The sequence below is a fragment of the Hemitrygon akajei genome, chromosome 5 (genome assembly GCF_048418815.1).
Source record: "Hemitrygon akajei chromosome 5, sHemAka1.3, whole genome shotgun sequence".
Classification (NCBI taxonomy): domain Eukaryota; kingdom Metazoa; phylum Chordata; class Chondrichthyes; order Myliobatiformes; family Dasyatidae; genus Hemitrygon; species Hemitrygon akajei.
In genome coordinates, this window is record NC_133128.1 from 50,677,048 (window position 1) to 50,699,718 (window position 22,671).

The following is a 22,671-nucleotide window of genomic DNA, read 5'->3' on the forward strand; positions in this document are numbered from 1 at the left end:
GACACCAGCAAACATTCTCCAATTCTTCAAATTACCTGACAAAAAAACATAGGTATATCATATGAGGAATGATTTTAGGGGATTTTTGTGGAAGAGCTGTTTTGTCATGGTGTGCCTCCAATGAAATTTACCATTATTATGGAACTGCCACAAGCCTTGAAATACAGGGGTAGTTTTATGAATCTATAGTCCCACCAGGTGAGGCTACATGACAGCCGAACATGGTAAAATTGCTCTATGAGCATCAGTAATTAAATTATTTGAGTCTCAAACCCATTCAACAGTGTTTCTGAAAGCAATGCCCAGACAACAATACAACCAATAATTTCAGTGGATGTCATGCACTATGAGATCAAAGGTTGAGTATGATATTGTATAACTATCTATTAAAAACTTAGATTAAATTACCACCTTGAACTAACTCCAGAATATTTGAGCTCAAAAATCCAATTGTGCCCAGAACTGAGCATTCAGCAAACAGGGCATTGTATATGCCTGTTTTGTTGGCTTGGCAGCATGTGATATTTGTGCTGCCTGATCCTTTTAATCCATCAATTGTGCTATTAATGTCAACCATGGTACTCATTAGCTGCACGCTGTAGGGTAGTCAGACATTTGGATCTTGATATAAAGGCAGACAGCTTATCTTAGAGGGGAAGGTCATTTTGTCACAAGTTGAGATCACTTGCTTCTGAATCAGAGTCATGTGTTCTGAAGTCCCATTCCAGAGATTTGAGTTTAAGAATCATAAATTATATATTTTTATTTCTGATATCTCTTTGGGATAACACAGTTAACCAAAGCCAAGGCAGGTGTAAAGGAAAGAAAAAGTTGAGGCTGTTGGTAAACCTTACAGAACCAGCCAACTTCTGTCTCTCTTCAAATACAAAAAAAAACAGATTAACTGAGAAAAAAATATTCTGCATATCACAACCAGTGGGAGAAATCACAGCCAAGAAAGGTAACAATCTGGATGTGATATAGAGCAAAGATATCTTTACATACATTTTTCTTCCAAGATAACAGCTGTGATTCAGTGGGTGTCACTGATTCAATTGATTATAAATTAAAATCCCATTCCAAAGAGTGAAATATAAAAATCTAAACTGCAATTTTATTAGTGAATGATACTATACAAAGTATTTTGAAGTGGGCCTTGGTCAGTGGAACTTATGATGGAGTTATGTACATATTTACATATAAAACACATGCACCATAATGCTATCCCTCTTTGAAAACTCATATCTGAATACTCTTCACATATGTGCATGGTCATTATAGATTTAGACTGTTGACATATTTCCTTGATTGTTTGATATTCACAGCTATGTACATATCTTTGATGTAGTTTTAGTTTTTTGAACAGAAGAATTTATAACCTTTTGTCTTAACTTACTGTCATTCTGGAGTTTTCCACCATTGTCAATATCAGGAGCAGGTTAATCATCATAATTTACCTTAGATTCTTCCAGTATATATCCTGTTGTGGTCATATGATCAACATAGATATTCCTGACCTGATTATCAGTCCTACTAAGTGTCATTAGGCCCTGTTGCAGAGTACTATACTTGCTCTCCAGTCTGGTGAATCCAACACTTCCATTTGGTGGATTGCTTTGATCTGCTTCAAATCATTGATTTTAGTTTCAACTGTTGCTTCTCTGCACTTTTCTCTAAATTGGGCTCACTGGAATCAATTCCACGTGAAATAGATGATGCATGACGATGAGTGAAATATAGTATATGACAGCATTGAAACAAGAAGTTAACCTATCAATGATTCATAGAGAAACTTGCAACACTTGCTTCATCAAAGCTTCTTTTGTAATTCATACAAATCTTCCTGCAGCCCCACGGGAAGCAGGATGATTCTGACATTACATTGCATAGCAATCTCAAATAAACGTAGTGAACAGTGGTCTGTCACCAAAGACTAATTCTGTTGGTACTCTGTACTTAGCAAAGATCCACCTAGTTCTTCAATAGTACTTTCTGCTATTCTACAAATAACTACAGATCTATAATCTCTTTCAGGTCTACACCACTTGAAACAAGGTTGATGCATTAATTGATAACAACATATCTCCCTCATTGATTATCAGTGGAGGGGCACCTCAAAGGTTGTGTGCTTAACCCCTACTCTCCTCTCCTTATGCCCATGACTGCGTGCCTAAGCACAGCTCCAATACCATCTATGAATTAATTGGCACCACCGCTGTTTTTGAACAAATCGTGGGTGGTGAAAAGTCAGTGTACAGGAGTGAGATAGAACATCGGGTCGCACGGTACTACAAAAACCACCTCACGCTTAACGTTAACAAAACTAAGGAGCTAATTGTTGACTTTAGAAAATGGGAAGCAGGAGACCACATATTAGTTCTCATGCATAGATCAGACATGGAGAAAATAAGCTTCAAATTCCCAGATACTGACATCTCAGATGGCCTGTCCTGAGTCCAGCACTCTGATGCAATCATGAATAAGACCTCTACTTTCTCAAAGAGATTTGGTATGTCACCAGATATGCTAACTTCTACAGGTGCACAACTGAAAATCTCCTGACTGGTGCAGTAGTTCCAATGCACAGAGAGTAATGGACACAGCCCAGTCCCTCATGGGCACAGTCACTGACAACATCTATAAGAGGCTCTGCATTAAGAAGGTGGCATTTATCATCAGGGATTCTTATTATCTGGGTTATGCCATCTTCTCGCTGCTACTGTCAGGCATAAGCTACAGAAGCCTGAAAGCCTGCTCCATCAGGTTCAGGAACAGGTACTTCCCCACCACAATCAGATTTTTAAACCAGCCTGCACACTGTAACCTTTCCTCAGCAAAGGGGTATTGCACACCACTCTGCACTACCGAGAGGTTGTCTTCTTTTGTGTCTTGTATATTATTGCATTTTCACAGTCTTTTTTTCACTGTATGGTATAATTTTATATAATTTATATTCTACTGTTACTGTACCTACAGCCCTGTGATGATCATGGCAGCAAGCTCTTCATGAGATCGTATTTCACTGTACATTTACACGTGACAATAAACTCAACCTAACTGACTGAAATTATTAAGTCATCCATTTCTGTGATTGCAGCTTTCTCTTGAGTGATAATATCCTACATTGCTGGTAAACCATGCATTTTGACAGAACTTCTTCCAAGTGTTTACAAATATTTGGCCAAATCACACATGGCAAATCAGATTGACAGACCCAGTAGGTCCATATGTGGTTCATTTAAAATCTATTTTCAGAGTACACTTGGAATAATTACATGATTTCATTTTAAGCAGTATTGGCCTACTGACAATTAAAGCCAGCAATTATAAATAGGTTGCAAATTTTCATTTAGGCCATTGTCCAACCTGGTCCTCCCTCTCAGAATGTGTCTTTTTACTTTTGTGTCACCTAAGCAATCCTCATCTACAAGGACAATGAAAATTGTACTTTCACTAGCCAAATCAGACAATTCATGCAATCTCAGTATCTTGACAAGAGTGTCAGCAATTTAATTTTGCTTCAATGAATTATATCCAATCATATAATCATTTTGTGATGGTTTCTCTGCATCCTGGAAGCTGTTAATGTTGGAGCTGTTGTATTCGATCCCAAAATTGTTAATAATGCTTTGTGATCTGTAAAAAGAATGAAGCATCTTCCCAGTTAGAAATGATGGAATTTCTACATACTACATACTTTCCACTCAAATAATTTTTTTTTGTCCTGAATACACAAAGTAAGTGCTATAGGCTGTTGCTATACTTCATTCACATATCTAATGACTGTGCTTATGTCATGACTTATAGCATCACATGTCAGTTTTGGGATTGTCATAGTATTATAGTGAACAGTTTAAACTCACTGCTCAAACTGCACCAATTTCTAACAAATGATGCATGTTGTGTGTCTGTCCAGTTCCACTTCCCATTCTTTTTAAGGGTTTGGTACGACGGTGTTAGCACCGTTGTTTAATTATGCAAGATTATGGGATATTATTAAATAATTCTGAGAATGAAGTGCAACTTGGTGATGTTACGTACCCCGTAACTGGGTCACTTACCAGCAAGGATAGAGAGGTCTGTTGAAGTCTGATGGTACTATTTTTAGAAGTATTTATTGATAAAGGGGCACAAAAATAAGATTAATGCAAACATATAGATAATATACGTCGTCAATACTAAATCTGAAAGTGCGGGTATAATAATAATCAATAAGAAATAGCTCTATCGTTGTCTAGGGGATAATGTATTGTCCGATGGAAATATTAGCAGTCACTGTTAGTTCGTTCAAGCTGCAGCGTTTTGGGTTTAAGAGAGAGACGGTTTTAAACTTGCCCAGGTCTTTTATGATGCCAATCCGTTTGAGTCGGGGGAGTTGGTTTCCCTGTTGTTAGCTAAAAGCCGTTTTCCGTGGTACCAGCCACCAGTCCCAGGCAACGGAACTGAACGCACGTGGCCTCCTTCAAATGGCTTCCCGCTATTACGGGATTGCTAGCATTTCTTCTGGTGCGTCTGAGGGGCTGTTCCCACAGACCCTCTTTTTATCCTGACTCACAGGGTCACAGGTGTCAATCAGGTTGGGGATGATGCAATCCCTCCACCAACCTCCTCCTTGGTTCATTGCCTGGGGCTTTGATTGCATCGTCCAGGATGCAATACACAAGTCCGTCTCCAAGAGACAATAGCCGGTATCAATGGGTCCGCCTTTCGGAGGCCAGGACACATTCTAACCCTTTTGTGGATTCTGCATGTCTTTCTCTCATTTCCTGTGTCTCCTGAATTGACTCAATAGTGATCTTGCGATTCTCACAAAGGAGGGGGCTAGCCCCGCACCCTTCGGCCCCTCAGAGCTGTGGTACATTCATAATAGTAATAGTCTCTGGATGCATAGTTTTCATGAAAACATCCACATTGTCTTCAACAGGTTTCAGTCCACACAAACTGCGACACATCATCTCTGACAAAAGAAATATGTGCATTGAGGTGATGAAGATACTTTTCTACTTGCTCCAATGCAAGTCTTTCATGCTAACTGCATTGATAAGAAGCACACCTTGATTACATAGAGAATAACCAGTGCCCCCGCAAAATTTTGCCTGTGGTGAAATGAAAGCTCTTTGAAGAGATTATGGCAATTTAATATAGGTATGCATCATTAAAGAGGGTTGAGATATTATGCGATATTTCTCACTCTGCTCATGCATTTCCAGTTGTGCTTGTGTGCAACAAATCAAATTTTGCAAAAAAAACTTGGATCTTATCAGTTGTAAATTCAGGTGCTCTAAAACTGATAAATGATTTCATTCATCATCAACTGCCTGACTTAATGATATATTATTCCCATCACATAATTACTCTTTTGCTACATAATCTTAATGCAAGCTTGCTTCAAAACTCCTGATAGAAAGAATGAAGAGAAGCAATAAAAGATAGTTCTAAAATGGTGCCTAGCAGTAAAGGGACCTAGAGTGTTGGTGCAGAAATCATTTAATGTGGCAGGCAAATAGCAAATAGGTAAACACAATCCTTAGTTCTATTAATAAAGTATAAAAGCAAAGAAATTGTGCTGACCTCTATAAAATTCTGCTCTAGCCTTGGTCATCACATTAAAGGATGGATATAAAGGCATGAGAGAGTCCAGAATAAAAATGGGAATGTTTCTTTGTATAAGAAGACTTAACAGACCAGTTAAGAGAAGTTTGTTATATCTAACTTTGCCATGTTTCATGGAGGATAAGAAATTTAGTGAAGGAGAATTCTATAATGCAGACAAGAATTTTCTCCCAATATCAGTATAAAAATGGACTATTGGGGGCACAGAACAGCTGAGTGGGCCTTGGTGAGAAGAGTGGGTTGGCATATAGAACACCCTTGTCACTTGCCAAACAATATTTAGCACCCTTAGTATTCCTGGAAGGGTTTATATTCTGGGATAATGTTGTGTGAAGTTAAAACCGGTCATTTATAAATAATTTCCCATTAGCTTTTATGTGAAAATTCTGCTAGTGACACAGAGCTCAAGAATCACTTTAAGAATATCTTAATGCTTAAAAACCCAGCAAGGTTCTAAAGTAAGAACATTATGTTATATTATTATTCAAATCTTAAATTAAGATAATAGAACATACATCTCATAATTACTGTACCCTTTTAGACCCATCAAACATATAGTATCCTGTGGGATTTTGGTGGGTTGGATATATTCTACTGTAGAAGAATCCAAAGAAACGGCCAATGCTTCAGACTAAAGACTTGCACTATAAGACAGAGACAAGGTAAAATATTTTCGTTTAGAGGGTCATAAATCTTTGCAGCAGCAGAATTAGGGCTTTTGGCCCATCGAATCTGCTCTGCCATTCGTTCCTAGGTGATTTATTATCCCTGTTAACCCCATTCTCCTGTCTTCTCCCTGTAACCTTTGACCTCCTTACTAATCAAGAATCTATCACCGTCCACTTTGGATATACCCAATGACGGCAATGAATTGCACAGATTCATCATCCTCTAGCTAAATAAGTTCCTCTTCATCTCTGTTTTAAAGGAATGTCCTTTTATTTTGAGGCTGTGTCTTCTGGTCCTAAACCCTCCCATAATGAAAGTGTTCACTTCATGTCCACTCTATTCAGCCCTTTCAATATTTGCTAGATTTCAATAATAACCCCCTTCATTCTTCTAAACTCAGCAAGTACAGGCCCAGAGCCACCAAACGCTCCTCTTGTTAAACCTTTCATTCTCAGAATCATTTTTGTAAACCTCTTTAACGCCAGCACATGCTTCCTTAGATATGAGGTCCAAAATTGCTCACAGTACTCCAGACGTGGTCTGATCTATGCCTTAGCATTATATCTTCACTTTTATATTCCGGCTCTCACAAAACAAATTCTAACATTGCATTTACCTTCTTTACTACCAACACAACCTGTAAGTTAACATTTAGGGAATCCTGCACAAGGACTCCCAAGATCACTTGCACCTCTGATTCATTTAGAAAATACTCTACGCCATTATCTTTCTACAAAATGCATGACAATGCAATTCCCTACATTGTATTCCATTTACCACTAATCTGCCCCTTCTCCTAATCTGTACAAGGTTTTTTTCAAACTCCCTGCCCCCTCAAAACTCCCTGCCCTCCCTTTATCTTTATGTTACTCCAAACTTGGCCACAAAGTCATCAATTCTGCAACCTAGAGTATTAACATATAATGTGAGAAGTAGCGGTCCCCACAGCCACCCCTGTGAAACACCTCTCGTGACCAGCAGCCACCCTGGAAAGACCCCTTTTATTCCTACTCTATTCATTCTAACCATGCTAGTATCTTTCCAGTAACACCATGGGCTCTTACTTTCTTGAGCAGCTTGATGTCCAGCATTTGTGAAAGGCCTTCTAAAAATCCACTGACTCCTTTCTCTACCCTGTAATTTCCTCAAGTAATTCGAACAGATTTGTCAGGCAAGATATTCCCTTAAGGACCCTTGAACTCTTTTATCATGTGCCCTCAAATCTCCCAAAACCTCATCCTTAATTTGAGATTGAACTGTGGCCAACCAGTGAATGGGATTCATTAGGTGAAAGTGGAGCAGCATTGTGTGGGTGGCCAGTATTAGAGTGGGGAAGCTTTGGTTCTGGCTCATCAGGCTTGAGTGAGGTAAATATCTGATAAGTTTCTTCTTCATTCTTCATTCCTCATCTGTTAGTACATAGTTATTGCAGTGAGAATGGCTCCGGGGACAGCGTTATGTTCTTTGTATGAGATGTGGGAGTTCTGGGAGACCTTCAGCCACCCAGATAGCTGCATCTACACCAGGAGCACCAAGCTGCAGCTCCTCAGAGAACTGGAGCTACAGCTCGATTACCTTTGGCTTAAACGGGAGAGTGAGGAATCGCTAAGTAGGAGCTATGGGGAGGTAGTCACCCCTAGATTGCAGGAGGGAGGTAACTGGGTGACTGTCAGAAGCAGGAAGGGAAATGGCAAACCAGAGCAGAATACCCCTGTGGCCATTGCCTTCAATAATAGGTATACCATTTTAGATACTATTGAGTGATCAGCCTATCTGGGGGCCGGGGGGGGGGGGGGTAGGGTGGTGAGCCTCAGTGATTGGGCCTTTGGCAATGAGTCTGGCGAAGAGACTCAGAGACTTATGTGTGTTATGTGTACTACTGTGTTTTACATCCTGGTTTGGAGAAACGTTGTCTCATTTCTATATACACTATATAAGTATATACATTATTTACATGTATATGGTTAAACACCAATAAACTTGACTGAACTTGATTTGACTTGAGTAATGTGAAGTTTTTAAAAGCCAACAGAAGGCAACAAAAAAGTGATAAAGAGAGAAAGATGGAATATGAAGGTAAGCTAGCCGATAATGTTAAAGAGGATACTAAAAGTTTCTTCAGATATATAAAGAGTAAAAGACAGGCAAGAATAGATATCAGACCACTGCAAAATTATGCTGGAGAGGAAGTAGTGGGGGACAAAGAAATGGCAAATGAAGTGAAAGACACCGGCCATATACAGGAGGTTCAAGAGTGTCAGCAGGCAGAAGTGAATGGTGTAGGGAGAAGGTCCTTCGGAAACTGAAAGGTCTAAAGGTAAATACATCACCTGGACCAGGTGGTCTACAGCCCAGGGTTCTGAAAGAGGTGGCTGAAGAGATTGTGAAAGCATTAGAAATGATTTTTCAGGAATCAAAAGATTCTGGCATGGTCCTGGAGAATTGGAAAATTACAAATGTTACTTCTCTCTTCAAGAAGGAAGAGAGGCAGAAGAAAGGTAACTATAGGCCAATTAGTCTCACCTCAGTGGTTGGGAAGTTGTTGGAGTTGATTGTTAAGGATGTGGTTAGGAGGCACATGATAAAATAGGCCAAAGTCAGCATGGTTTATTTAAAGGAAAATCTTGCCTATCAAATCTGTTGGAAATCTTTTAAGCAATAACAAGAAGGATACACAAAGTAGAATCAAGGCATGTTGTGTGCTTGGATTTTCAGAAGGCCTTTGACAAGGTACCACACTTGAGGTTGCTTAACAAGTGAGGGCTCATGGTATTACAGGAAAGATACTAGCAAGGATAGAGAATTGGCTGATTGGCAGGAGGCAAGGAGTGGGAATAAATGGAGCCATTTCTGGTTGGCTGCTGGTGACCAGTAGCGTTCCACAGAGGTCTGTGTTGGGACCACTTGTTTTTACGTTATACGTCAATGATTTGGATAACAGAATTGATGGCTTTGTGACCAAGTTTGCGGATGGTACAAAGATAGGGGGAGGGGCAGGTAGTGTTGAGGAAGTAGAATAGCTGCAGAAGAACTTAGACAGATTAGGAAACTGGGCAAAGAAGTGGCAGATAGAATACAGAGTCAGTAAGTGTATGGTCATGCACTTTGGTAAGTAGTGTAGACTATTTTCTAAATGGAGAGAAAATTCAAAAAGCTGAAATAGGGACTTGGGAGTCCTTGTGTAGGATTCCCTAAAGGTTAATTTGCAGATTGAGTCAGTGGTGAGGAAGGCAAATGCAACGTTAGCATTCATTTCAAGAGGACTAGAATATAAAAGCAAGGATATAATCTTGAGGCTTTATAGGGCACTGATGAGTCCTCAGTTGGAGTATTGTAAGCAGTTTTGGGCCCCCTATCTAAAAAAGGATGTGCTGACATTGAAGAGGATTCAATAGAGGCACACAAAAAAATATCCTGGGATTGAAAGGCTTAACATATAAGGAGTGTTTGATGGCTCTGGGCCTGTACTCCCTGGAATTCAGAAGAATGAGTGGGGATCTCATTGAAACCTAATGAATGGTGAAAGGCCTCGATAGAGTGGATGTGAAGAAGATGTTTCCTATGGTGGGGGCCTCTAAAATCAGAGGGCACAGCCTCAGAATAGAGGGACATCCTTTTAGAACGGAGATCAGGGGGAATTTCTTTAGCCAGAGAGTGGTGAATCTATTGCCACAGGCAGCCATGGAGGCCAAGTCATTGGGTGTATTTAAGGCAGAAGTTGATAGATTCTTGATTAGTTAGGGCATGAAGGATTGCAGGGCGAAGGCAGGAGACTGGAGCTGAAAGGGAACTGGATCAGCCATGACAAATTGGCAGTACAGACTCGATGGGCCAAATGGTCTAATTCTGCTCCTATATCTTATGGTCTTAATAATGGACTCTAAGATCCGGAAACTATTTCTTGAAAGATCAAAGCTAATACCTCCACAATCTTTTTCAGAGCCATGGGCTGTAGGTGATTTATTTACTTTCAGAACTTTCAGCTTCCCAAGTGCTTCTTTCATAGTAACAGTGACTACGCTCACATCTGCCCCCTGGCACTCTTGAATTTCTGGCATATTGCTAGTGCTGTCCACAGTGAAGACTGACACAAAATACTTATTCATTTTCTCTGCCACTTCTTTGTTCCCCATTGCTACCACTCCAGTGTTATTTTCCAGTGGTCTAATGTCCACTCTTGCCTCTCTTTATAATAAATATAAAGATATATATTCTTTATATATCTGGTATCCTCTTTTATATTATTGTCCAGCTTGCCTTCATATTTCATATTTTCTCTCATTGCTTTTTAGTTGCCTTCTGTCTGTTTCTAAAAAGCTTTCCAATTCTCTAATTTTTCTTAATTATAAATTCTCTCTCTCACTTCTATGCTGTTTTTGACTTCCCTTGTCAACCATGTTTGTACAGCTCTCCGCTTCTTCCTCTGATAAAGCTCCTAACAATTGAGGATGCCAGTTTCCATTATCTGACCATATCTGATGCTGCGCTCCATTGGGATTATTGTCTTTTGCAAATGTGGCAAAATGCCTCCAATAACAAATTGTTGGTAATGATCTTCTGAATGTGGCTTCTTCTCTTTCTTCAGTCTCTGTTGCTCAGATTCCCTTTTGTGAGCTTTTTGCCATATGATTTCACTAACTCTCTCATGTTATCCTACTCTAATTTATCAAACCCACCCTTATCTGCCAACCTAATAACATATTCAATTTTTTCAGATCAGTTTACCCACTCCATGTTCTGGCTATAATTTCCACATTATGCCATTTATTGTTGCATGAGTTATGTTGTCTCTAGAAGCACTGTCAACGATGAGCAAGACTCTTTTGTCCAGGTTATACCTCAGACAACATTGGCTGATGAAAGAGTATAGAAGTCACATGGTACAATCTCCAAAGACCTGCGCCGTCACCCAGATTTTTTATTAGGTTGCTACAACACTGGATTGGCCTTTGACATTGAAGATTCACTGTAGCCCGTCAGCATTGTGTTAACACCCAAAGGACATGTTTTTATTTGGTTTAAACAACTTTACTTTCAACATCTTCCTTCAGTACCTGAGGGCTGCCACCTTCACATCCCACAATTCCCCCTTTCCATCTCCCGTATGCACGCACTTAACAGAGAGCACGTGCATGTGTACTAAACACTTACTTAGTGCAAATGAACAGAACTTAACAATCTCCCATCCTTTTTATGTATATATTTTTTAAAAATTATATTTGAAAAAAACATTTTAAGGCAATTCAAATATCCAAACAATTCAAATGTCCATTAGGATATGGGAATCGGTTCTAACCCTTGTTTCTGCATCAGGTTGTCCCCCGAGCTGAGCAATCCTTGCCTCCAGTGCTGCAAGGTTTGCCTTGTATTTGGATCTAACAGCATTTTCCATCTCCTGAAACTTGGCTTTCAGCTCCTTGTTCTGACGATCGAGTTGCTGATGAGCATTTTCTGCCTTCTGGGCATTGCTGCATTCAGCAGAAAGATCTGCATTTAATTGATCAACCTTTTCTTGAGTCTATCATTAACCATTTCAGCATTTGTCTGCTCTTCTTCTACCTCCTCTTCCAGCTGAGCAATCCTGGCCTCAAGGCATCTTTTCACATCCAGAGCCGAAGATTTTCCGGAACTATTGCTTGCAACCTCTTCAGCTAGATTATCTCTTTCCTGTTGTATCTGACATTTTGCACGCTCAGCTGCAGCAAGCTCCTCCTATAACTATTGTTTTTGCTTCAGTTTCTTTGGAATGGGTCAGCATTTCCCTTCGAGAGCTGTGAGCATCATTCAGTTCATGGACGTAGTCTTTCAGTTGAGTCTGCAGTGCGTGGAGCTGTTTTATAGCTTCATCGCAGCCTTTGTTTTGAAGCTTCTGTTTGTCCCTCCTTGAAATCTATCTCCAACTTTTCATTGGCAGTAACAGCCAAGGACAATTGCTTTCGCTCATCTTCCAGCTCTGCTTCCATTTCACAAACCTGTTTAATCAGTTAATGTCTCCTGCTTTCCTCACTTTGTTCATCTGTGCCCAGCAGGTCTGTCAAACTGAGCTCTCATGGCTTGTGGGTTTACTTCCAGAAGTAGCTGAGCATCTTCAGTGGCCTGGAGCTCTTCCAACTGAGCCTTCATCTCCTCCACCTGTTGCTCCAGAGCACACTTTGACTTTTCCAACTCATGTACACTCTTTCCTGCATCACCCTTGGAGCTGACGAGGTCTTCCATCTCTGCACGCAGCAGCTTATTCATTTTCTCCTTCTCTTCATTATGTTCCATTGCCTCCTCTAGGGCACGGGTCAGTGATAGTATCTTAGTCTCTTTCCCGCGTGCTTCAGCCTGTGTACAATCCCGCCCCTCTGTGTTCTTTAAGGAAATGTTTGTTTCCTCAGCCAGCAACTGATCAAATTTCTTCTGTTTCTTTTCAAGACTGGAAACAATTTGCTGTTGCCCACAACTACATTATCCAACTCCTGCTACAGACAGTTCTTGGTCTTTTCCAATTCATCATAGGCTGATGCTTTCTCTTCAAATCAGTGAGTTGTCTTTCTGTTGCTTCTTTTTAGCCTCCTCTGCATGTTCCAGCGATGCAAAGCCATCACTTTGGCACTTCTTTGATGCAGTCAGCTGAGCCTGGAGGGCACTTAGTACTTAATTCTCACATTGGTTCTCTGTAGAGGCTTTATGTAGAATTTTCACACAGTAATGACCAGAGCTGGTGAGCCCAAGAGACACGGTCTGTTGAAACAACGTCACTTGCTCATTCTCCATATTCAGTACAGCTTCTGCTTTCTTCAGTGGTACCACCTCCGTCTTCGCATAACCTTTTGTCTGTCCTATTTTTGCAGGAATTTTCACTCTTTTGGTGGAATGCACAATCTTTCCATCTCCAAATTTGAATGCTTTGCTACTCTGTGTATCTGTGTTCACCAGTTTCTGCACTTCAGTCGGGTTTAGTTCACTTACATAGCTTTCAGGCCATTTTTCTCCAGACACTGTGTATGCATACTGTACCAATAACATCAGGTCCTAGAGATTCTATCATCAAATCTCTGCATTAGTAAGTGATATGGCACTCATCTACAACTTCAGATTTATTATTTGTTATTTTCTTCAGTTAGCCTAACTTGTTTGGTTCTATGCAGACAGTTTCTAGCCCAGTGGTAAATACTTACCATTTTGTACTTACGCATGCAAGTGTACTTTTATTCAAAATCAATCATATAAATAGCCATATTTTTATAATTGTCCCTATAAATTTAGTCCAAGTCTGAATACGCTCCATAAATCCAATTCTTTTCTTCCTTCAGAGAAACTGAGTCAAGTGTATTTATTAGCGTGTTTATATCATCATCTTCCTTCAAGTGTTAGACCAAAATTCCCATTTGGATTCACTCTACTCAAGCAACAATGCAACAACCAAGACTTAATTCATCTTCCCCTGTTCCATAACACGAGTCCATATTCCAATTTCATTCTTCCAACTTTCTTAAGCCTTGCTCTCATCAATTGCTGTCAGGATCCTATAATTGGGAACCATCCCCTGCTACCACCGTTAATGGCCAAACAACAAGGACACATTTTTCTTTTGTTTAAGCAACTTTACTTTCAGTGTGTCCCTTTGGCACCTGAGGACTGCCACCTTTACATCCCACAATTCCCCCTTCCACCTCCCGCATGCACGCGCATAATGGAGGGTTCGCACGCATACTAAATACTTACATATTGCAAATGAACAGAAATCAACACATTGAAGTCTTGCTTTTGAGGAATAGATTCAATCCTTAGAACCTTCAGGATCTCTGAGTGGTTAGATTAAGAAAGGCTTAAATTTATAATCACCCCAAGCACTGCATCCAAGGGGAAGATAAGACAATCTTTAGCTGAATTGAATTTAAAGTTCTCATTCCTTGAAATGGATGTTTAGGAGCCAAAAGAGCCCAGTACATTGATAACCTGATATCTGTATCCAGATTGGAAAGAAAAAAATATTAATCTGGACCACTTTAAAACTATCACTCATCCGAAGATTTGAATGATTACACCAGGGCAAAGAGGAGATTACAGACTAGACTGGAATCAACAAGGGACACTTGACATCTGTGGCAGGGTTTGAGTGCCATAACTTCCAGCAAAGTTAAATCTAGTGACATAGGGGACAGCAGAGCTTCGCTTCTGGATGAGCTCAATGCTTTCTATGCTCACTAACCACCAGAACAGGGAGGAAGCATCACCCATCCCCATGTCTCCCAATGATCCTTTGGTCTCAGTATCTGAAGATGACATGTGGGCTGCCTTCAAGAGAGTGAATCGAAGAAAAGTATCTGGTCCTGGCAGTGTGTGGTATCACTTGCTTCAAGGAGGCTTCAATCATACCAAGAAAAGTGTGTCAACCAGCCTCAATGACTATTGCCCAGTGGCCATACATCCACAGTGATTAAGAGTTTTGAGAGGCTGGTGTTAAAACATATTGCTCCAATCTGCCTCCTGAAGCAACAGGTCCACAGCAGATGCCATCACACTGGCTCTTCATACAACTCTGGAACATTTGGATAACAAAGGTGCACACATCAGAATGCTCTTTATTGATTATTGCTCAGCATTTAATGCCATCGTCCCCTCAAACTAATCAGTAAACTTCAAGACTGGAGCTTCAATACTCCCTTGTGCAACTGGATCCTGAATTTCCTCACTTGCAAACCCCAGTCAGTTCAGATTGGCAAAAACATCTTCTCCACAATCTCCAACAGCACAGGTGCACCACAGAGCTGTGTGTATAGCCCTTGCTCTACTGGCTCTGCACCTGTGACTTTGTGGCTAGTACAGCTCCAACACCATATTCAAGTTTGCTGATGAAACCACTGTTGTGGGCCATATCAAAGGTGATGATAAATCAGCATACAGGAGGGTGATTGAAAATTTGGCGGAGTGGTGTCATGACAGCAACCACTCACATGATGTCAGCAAGACCAAGGAACTGATTATAGACGTCAGACGAGGGAAATTAGAGGTCCATGAGCCAGTAACCATTGGAGGATCAGAGGTGGGAGGGTCAGTAACTTTATATTCCCAGGTGTCACTATCTCATAGGACCTGTTCTGGACACATCATATAAATGTAATTGCAAAGAAAGTCACGACAGCACCTCCACTTCCTCAGGAGTCTGCAGAGGTTCAGCATTTCATCAAAAACCTTGGCAAACTTCTACAGATGTGTGGTGGAAAGTGTGCTGACTGGCTGCATTACGGACTGGTGTGGGATCACCAATACCTTTGAGCGGAAAATCCCACAAAAGGTAGTGGATTCAGCCCAGTACATCACAGGTAAAGCCCTCCCAACCATTGAGCACATCAACATGAAACATTGACATAGGAAAGCAGCATCCATCATCAAAGATCCTCACCACCCAGGCCAGGCTCTTTTCTCACTTCTGCCATTAGATAGAAGGTGCCAGTGCCTCATGACTCACACTAACAGGGTCAAGAACAGTTACTACCCTTCAACCATCAGGCTTTTGAACAAAAGGGGATTACTACACTCATTCTATTTCTGGTGTTCCCACAACCAATGATCTTACTTTAAGGACTCTCTACCTTGTTATTTCATGCTCATTATTTATTTGTATTTGCATTTGCACACTTTGTTGTCCATAGATCCTGTTTATAATTACTGTTCTATAGATTTGTTGAGTATGTCCACAAGAAAAAGAATCTCAAGGTTGTATGTGTGGTGACATCTATGTACACAGGTAAAAATTTTTACTTTGAATTTTGAAACTAAAACAAAACTTACCACTAAAGACATTCGAAATCAGCAGTTGGTAAACAATACTTCATGATGGCTCATGTTACAAAGGGCCTGCAAGTGATGCTTGGTCTCCTCAATGCTTTATATGAGAATTTTAGCCTATACTTGGACATCACCAAGACAAAGGCTTTCCAACAACATCAAGCTAATCATCCCTAGTGCCGTCTACATGAAGCACTTGTGATGAAGTCCAGCACTGACTCAACACTTTGTTCAACCTGTGACAGTCTGTCTTGGAAAGTTGGTGAAATTATACATCTATCTAATGCCACACTGAGACATCCGGGAGTGGTGCCTTGCACTGAACCCTGAGGATCAAAAGGTCAGACCACCAGGCCAACATGAGCATCCTCCATGAAGTTGCATTGACTCTGAAGTGTCATTATAACTCCGCCAGCATTGAAGTCAATAGATTCAAATGGACAAGATATTGTGTCTGGATGCCCAAGAACCTTCTCCATTAACAAGTTTTCTTCATTTAGCTCTCCATTGCCCAATGTTGAAAAGATAGTCAAAAGAAGTGATGTAAAGTCATGTTCAACATGACCCTCAAGCATTGACGGAAATGATGAGACGCTGGCTGCACACTGTTCAGATTGCCATGCACGGCCCATATGATGCATGCCATTTTAAAGTCTAATTAGTTAAAGCTGAGGTGGAATAGAAGCAGCAACAGAGAAATCCGAGATTCGCTCGGAGTTGAAAACTCCATCACCCGGACCAATAAAATGAACCCATTGCCAAAGACCATGTGCATCCATAATCCTGCTTCTAAACCACTGAAGTTGCAGCAAGACTGATGATCCTGAATTCCAAATAGTCTATGCAAACAGTAATCAGAATCAGGTTTATTATCACCATGTCATGAAATTTGTTTACTTAGCAGCGATGGTGCAATGCAATATATGATAATATAGAAAGAAAAATGAATAAGTAAATCAATTACAGTAAGATATATATGTATATTAAATAGATTAAAAATAGTGCAAAACCAAAATAATATATATTTTAAAAGTGAGGTAGTGTTCATGGGTACAATGTCCATTTAGGAATCGGATGGCAGAGGGGAAGAAGCTTTTCCTGAATTGCTGAGTGTGTGTCTTCAGGTTTCTGTACCTCCTACCTGATGGTAAAAATGAGAATAGGACATGTCCAGAGTGATGGGGGGTCCTTAATAGTGGACGCCACCTTTCTGAGATACTGCTCCTTGAAGATGCCTTGAATACTACAGAGGCTAGTACCCAAGATGGAGCTGACTAACTTCATAACTTTCTGTAGCTTCTTTCGATTCTGTGCAGTAGCACCTCCTCACTATTCTAGACAGTGATGCAGCCTGTCAGAACGCTCTCCATGGTACATCTATAAAAATATTCAAGCAATTTGGATGAAAAACCAAATCTCTTCAAACTTCTAATGAAATATAATTGCTGTCTTGCCTTCTTTATAGCTGCATCAACATGTTGGGACCAGATTTGATCCTCAGAAATCGTGACACCCAGGAACTTGAAATTGTTCACTCTCTCTAATTCTGATCTCTCCATGAGGATTGGTTTGTGTGCCCTTCCTGAAGTCCACAATCAGCTCCTTGGTCTTTCTGATGTTGAGTGCAAGGTTGATGCTGCAACTCCACTCAAATAGCTGATATATCTTGCTCCTGTACGCCCTCTTGTCTCCATCTGAGATTCTACCAACAATGGTTGTATCGTCAGCAAATTTATAGATGAAATTTGAGCTACACTTAGCCACACAGTCATGGGTATAGAGAGAGTAGACCAGCAGGCTAACCACACATCCCTGAGGTGTGCCAGTGTTGATCATCAGGGAGGAGGAGATATTACCACTAATCCGCACCAATTGTGATCTTCTGGTTAGAAAGTCGAGGATCCAACTGCAGAGGCAGGTACAGAGGCCCAGGTTAAATGCGCCTGTATCCCTGATCAGCGGCCACGTTTCCTCCAAGGAGTCCAGCGAGAAGAACGGCCACAATCGGTATTGTTCCTGTCAGTTTTAAGCAGCGATAGATTGTTCAATCACATTAATCCATCTTTATTAACCGTACAAACCTTGGAAGTAGTTGTGATTCTCAGCTGTATCAGGCTCAAAGGGGAATATTTAATCTTATCCATCGAGCTGTGCTGTACAAGTTTGCCTTCAAGTTGCCCCGGAAGTAGAACTATTTCAATGTAGCTGTTGCTCTAAGGATAGCCTTCACTCACACAGCTGTGTCTGGATTACAAAGATAAGTTATTACTAATACTGATTCACTTCTCTCTCTCTACTTATTAACATTAAAAATTGTTTGTTATTTTGATTAATCATAGATTGAATATATCTGAGTCATTGCTGCATTTCAGCAAAAACTTAAAAATTAAGCATTCATAAATCCGAGGGTATTACAGGCAGGAAATTATTTTAAGGAGTAAATCCAATGTTAATAATCTATCAATAATCTGTTTAACTGGAATGCATAAGAAACAGTGGTTTCGGTATGAACAGAAATGCAGTAGAAACCAAGATCTGGCAAAATCAATTGAACTTGTAATGGTCTAGCTGGCAGCAAAGCCATTGTTGAATGAATCTTTTTAAAACTGAAGTCTGGTAAACTGAAAAGTCAGACTCAATTTTTCTACAATTGGCTATTTTGTTTCTGTGGGAAAACTTTGACATTGAAGTTATGACACAGAAAGTACAACGTTCCACAGCAGATTGTTGAAAGACGAACAGGCTTCATAAAAGAGTATTTCATACAGGAAGCTTGTGTTGCAGACAGCACAACTTTGTTTGGTGTCCTTGTATTCTTTGTGTTTCAATTTATTCAGCAGTACCAATGAGAAATTGAAAAATGTCCTCCACAAATCTAAAGTTACAGTGTTGTTAAAGAACTTGCAACATTTTTGAATGCTTTTAAAAAGTCAGCCACACTTTTGTGACTTGTTTGCAGCATTAACAAAATTTTCAATACTCTGCTCTTAACACAGGACGTGCAGTAGAAGTTGCCTATAAGTCATTCATTTTAATGTGGGGTAACCAGCTACAGACAGATTGCGGCCTTCATCCAATGGCAAGGAGATCAAACCAAATGGAGATGAGACTATACTGTGTATATTTTGATGTTTATTCGTTGGTGGGGCTATCCATGGGTGCCACTCAAAATTTGCACACTCTTTCCCCTCTCTCAGACGCACGTATACACACTAGCACACTGCATTCCTCCTCACTTCCTCCATTCCTCCTGACTCTTCACATCCTCAATCCATCCTGTCCCTGAACACACTCACTTCATCTATTCTCTGTCAGCACCACCCTTTGGCCTCTTCTGCCCTTCCACAGGGTAAGGCTAGAATTCTCATACTCATTTAGACTGCCATCTTCATAAATATCCTAATTCCTCAAAAAAAAACAAATGTGTGCTTGGATTTGTTCATCCCTTAAATTACAAGCCAGTCAGTTCACAATTAACAAATTGACCAGTGTTAGGGTTTGACAATATAATCTTAATTCTTCCTCAATTTTCAGATTGCATGAGCTGAATTTATAGCTATGGATTTAAATAACCCTCTATTTTATATACTTTGTAAATTGATTATTAGTGGTGTTGTGCAGATCTACTGAGTTAGCATTGAGCAATACAGTACTGAACTTAATTTTAGAAGTAACTCCTTATTTGTTCCTGCACTCCAATATGTAATGCCTATGTAGTTGGAGCACCGTCTTCCACCTCAAATATTATTGGCCATTTTGTTTATGTAGGACATTAATGATTCTTAAGCCCTGTAATACATTCCTAGGTGGCCTATATGACTAGCATATGGCCGAGCAGACATTTTCTCTTTTTACCGCCAAAAAAAAAGTCACTGTATTCCAGCCTTATCTGCCTCTTCATTTTGCACCCGCTATATTACAGGTCATTTTACTTGAAAATCAGCTTTGTGCAACTGCTGCTAAGCTAAAATATTTGCTGCTTTTTGTATTTTCTTCCTTCCGTTTCTTTCTCTGAGCTGACCTGTCAATATTTGTTCAAAGCCACCAGACAAACTTGTACATAGGCGTGACATACAGGGCTGACTTCTGCTGCCTTTACCTCCATTCAACAGACTTTCTTTTCCCAGATCCAACAACAAGTGTAATGCAGAAATTATCCTTTTTTATTCCTTCTAGCTCAAACTCACAAGAACAATCTACACAAGAACAATCTTTGCATCAATTTCCTCGGGGTGGACCTCGGTCTGCACTGGGAATGCTAATAAGCTATAACTCCACTCATATCTACCTGGCATTAGCTGCTTGGAAATGAAGATTTGTTCTTTATTCTAGTTGAACATCAAAGCAAATCAATGTACATTATAAATATGTGATTATACTGTTATCTTCTATACCCGTGCAATTTGTTTACATATTATACATAAACTCTCCAAAGTGCTTTGGTATCAGCTGAGTCGCTTCACATGAGATGATAAAACAACGTCAATCAGGTGGACATAAATTATCCAACAGTAAACTTCGAAGGAGAACAGGGTAGTTTATCTTGATGTCTCAGCCAATATTAATCCTCAATAATTGCCATTAAAACTAATTATGTAATATTACAATAGTTCTATTTGCATGCAAATTGGCTGCAATGATTTCCCATTACAATAGTAATAATTGGCTCTAAACTACTTTGAGACTTTGTGAGAGGAGCTCCATACATGAAGGGCTTTCAGCTTTCCTACTGAGCTGTCAGCATTGGTGCAAAACACAGTTCCTGAATGATGTCGTAGTCATTGAGTCATTCAACACAGAAACTGGCTTTTTGGCCTAGCTGGTCCATGTTGATCATAATGCTCCATCCAAGTCTTTTTATAATCTTCTGAATCTTTCCAATCCATGTAACTGTCCAATTATCTTTTAGGAGTAGCTGGCTCAACCACTTCCTCTGGCAGCTGATTTCACACAGGCACCACCACCCCTTGTGTAAAAAAAAGGTTGCCCATCATCTTCCTCTTTAAATCTTTCCCCTCTCAACTTAAATGTGGCTCTTGACGATGGGGAAAAGGTGATTTACCCCATATATGTCCCTTATGATTTTATTTTCTCTATAAGAACACTTCTCAGTCTGTCCAACTGCTCCATATAAGCGAGTCACTCAACTCCTGGCTGTTAGGGATCATTCTGCAGTTATGACATTATAGATTATCAGAATTAACTAAAATGGGAAGCAGTCTTCAAGAAGTAAAAACTATACACAATTTAAATCTCCAGCTGATATTCGTGGCTAGTGAAACCAATCATTCTGATTCTGTCTCATTGAAACTACATAGGGAAGACGATTGGTGGATGTTATTAGCACATTGTTAAATGTGCTTAATGTACAGTTCAGGAGAGATCTGTTTTGTCACTTCTGGTAAATGAATATTCAGGGAGCAACACTATAACTAAAGGGATAAATATTGCGTTTTTGAGTTTTGGAACAGACACCAGTATTGAATATTCAAAGCAGTTCTGCTAGTTGAAACGTGCTCTGTTGTAAATATGTAATTCTGCAAATTTACCTGACTATATTCGGAGTGTTAAATAGGCAATTACAGCAGTAGAGCTAATTGTTCACTGTTAGATTTGTGTTAGAGAAGAATAAAACATCATGTCAGGAGAGTGAGATTCTCTTGGATATTCCTGGACTGTCCCTCTCCCGAAGGTTTGCTGTGAATAAAGATTTTTATATTCCTTATTTACAGCTTCTGTATGATTCAATTTTAGGCAGTCACAGAATTGGCACCAATGTTGTAAATCTTTTCTGCACTCTTTTCAGTTTGATAACTTCTTCTCTACAGCAGGACAACCAAAATGAACATAGAACTCCAAGCGCAGCCTCACCAATGTCCTGCACAATGGCACCATGAACTCCAGACTTTTTACTCAGTGCCCTGAATTATGAAGACCAGTATGCCAAAAGCCTTCTTCACCACCTGTCTACCTGTGACTCCACTTTCAGTTTACAAAGTACAGTACTTGCATTACCAGGTCCCTTTATCCTACAACACTCCCTAGAGATATGCCATTCACTTTGAAAGTTCTTCTTGGATTTGACTTTCCAAAATGCAACATAGAAACATAGAAAACCCGCAGTACAATACAGGCCCTTCTGCCCACAAGGTTGTGCCGAACATGTCCCTACCTTAGATATTACTAGGCTTACCCATAGCCCTCTATTTTTTTAAGCTCCATGTACCTATCCAAAAGTCTCTTAAAAGACCCTATCGTATCAGCCTCCACCACCATTGCTGGCAACCCATTCCACACACTCACCACTCTCTGAGTAAAAAACTTACCCCTGACATCTCCTCTGTACCTACTCCCCAGCACCTTAAACCTGTGTCCTCTTGTGGCAATCATTTCAGCCCTGGGAAAAAGCCTCTGACTATCCATATCATCAATGCCTCTCATCATCTTATACACCTTCATCAGGTCACCTCTCATCCTCTGTTGCTCCAAGGAGAAAAGGCCGAGTTCACTCAACCTATTCTCATAAGGCATGCTCCCCAATCCTGGCAACATCCTTGTAAATCTTCTCTACACCCTTTCTATAGCTTCAACATCCTTCCTGTAGTGAGACAA

At 40.1% G+C, this 22,671-nt stretch overlaps 1 pseudogene; it reads right to left on the reverse strand.

Moving 5' to 3' along the window:
• Positions 1-13,293, reverse strand: part of LOC140727206 (myosin-9-like) — a 49,391-nt pseudogene extending 36,098 nt beyond the window's left edge.
• Between the last annotated feature and the right edge of the window lie 9,378 nt (positions 13,294-22,671).